Source organism: Theropithecus gelada, chromosome X (assembly GCF_003255815.1).
Source record: "Theropithecus gelada isolate Dixy chromosome X, Tgel_1.0, whole genome shotgun sequence".
Lineage (NCBI taxonomy): Eukaryota > Metazoa > Chordata > Mammalia > Primates > Cercopithecidae > Theropithecus > Theropithecus gelada.
Window position 1 is genome coordinate 148,490,067 of NC_037689.1, and position 2,074 is coordinate 148,492,140.

At 45.4% G+C, this 2,074-nt stretch overlaps 1 pseudogene; it reads right to left on the reverse strand.

The window, feature by feature from the left end:
• Positions 1-369: 369 nt before the first annotated feature.
• On the reverse strand, positions 370-463 carry LOC112616697 (annotated as a pseudogene).
• Between the last annotated feature and the right edge of the window lie 1,611 nt (positions 464-2,074).

Genomic DNA, 2,074 nt, shown 5'->3' on the forward strand with positions numbered 1-2,074 from the left:
TGGGAGCTTATCTGTGACACAGATCCTTGGGCCCCCACTCCAGATTTGCTGACTCAGCAACTCTGGGGGTGGCACCCAGGAATCTGGGTTTTAGCAAGCCTTTGGGGTGATTCTAGTGCATAGGGATGTCTGAGAAGTGCTGTACTGAACTGTATGTGTTAGTGCAGGGAGCAGGGGAGCAGTTAAGCCTAAAGTTTGGGCAATGGACCCATCCCTGGGGGTTGACATTCAGTTAGAGGTTGCACGCATGCACAACACACACACACACACACACAGTAGCACTTACTCTGTTTCCACAATAGTCCCTGACCCATCCACCCTTCTGTTGTGAGCCTTGAATTAGATTTGCTATTGTATTTTATTTGTTTTAATTATATGGAACACTTTGTGAACTTGTGCAGGGGCCATGCTAATCTTATCTATATAGTTCCAACTTTAGTATACGCACTGCTGAAATGAGCACTCAAATTAGGTTTGATTACAGCAAAATTAAGGATTCCTTTCCATGAAGGACAGCACAGATAGAATTAACAGACAGACAACAGATGGGGAGAAGATATTTGCTGTTTAAAAGCAACAGGAGATTAATGGATAAAATATACAAGAACATTCTGCAAAACAACAAGAAAAAGACCCAACAGGAAAGTGAGCAAAGCATATGCATAGGCAATTCTCAGGAGAAGAAACTGAAAAGGCTGGCGAATAAGTATGTGAAGAGATGCTCGGATCCCAGATTCATTAGTAATCGGAGAAATGCAAATGACAACAATGACATAGGATACACACATGTCAGATTGGCAAAAATCAGCTGTATGATGCCAAGTGTTGGCCAGAATAAGCAGAAAGAGGAACCATTGTGTGTCACTGCTGGGAGTCCTGCTAGATGGATTCAGGCGCTTTGGAGAGCCACCTAGTAGCACTTAGCCAAATCGTGTCTGTGCCCACAGTGTCCCAGTAAGCCCATTCCTGGGCATAACCTCAAGAAATTATCCTGCAAGCCCACAAAGGGACTGAGTTTCTTGTGGCTGCTGTGACAAAGTATCACTAACTCAATGGCTCAAAACAACAGAAATGTATTCTCTGATACTTCTGGAGTCAAGAGGTCCAAAATCAGTATCCTTCCGCTGAACCCCGGGTGTCAGCAGGGCCATGCTCTTTCAGGAGATTCTGGGGGATCACCACTCCTTGCTTCTTCTAGCTTCTGGTGGCTGTCAGCCTTCCCCGGTCTGCGGCTGCATCACTTTGATGTTCAAGGCCAGCATCTTCAAATCTTTCTCTGCTCCCTCTTCACTCTGCCTTCTCTGTGTGAGTGTCAAATCTACCTCTGCCTCTCTTTTATAAGGATACGATAGTAGTGGGCTGAACAGTGTCCCCCCAAATTCACGTTCACTTAGAACCTCAGAAAGTGACCTTATTTGGAAATAGGGTCTTTGAAGATGTCATTCGTTAAAATAAGGTCATACTGGAGTAGGAGGGGCCCTTAATCCAATTTCTGCTGTCCTTATAAGAGGACAAAAGGACAGAGAGACAGGGAAGGCCATGTGAAGATGAGGCAGAGGTTGGAGTGATGCTGCCACAAACCAAGGAACACCTGAGTCCACTAGAATCCAGAAGAGGCAAGGAAGGAATTCGGAGGCACTGTGGCCCTACTGACACCTTGATTTCAGACTTCTGGCCTCCAGAACAGTGAGAGAGTAGATTTCTGTTGTTTTAAGTCACCAAATTTGTGGTACAGTACTTTGATACAGCAACCACAGGAAACCAATACAACATGTGACTTCATTTCCAGCCCACCCTGAAAACCAAGGATAATCTCCCCATCTCAAAATCCTCAACATGATCACATCTGTGAAGACCCTTTTTCCATATAAGGTACCATTCACAGGCTCCAAGCATTAGGACTTGATACCTTTGGGGGTCCATCTTGAGCCTGCTATAGGGACCCATGCAAGGATGTTTATTGTACAGTGCTTGTGCTAAGACAGAATTGGAGGCAATCCAGGTGTCCACCACTGGGGAAAAAGAGAAGCAAGTGAGTGGTTACAAGCAACTCAGGAGCACACAGCAGCATGGA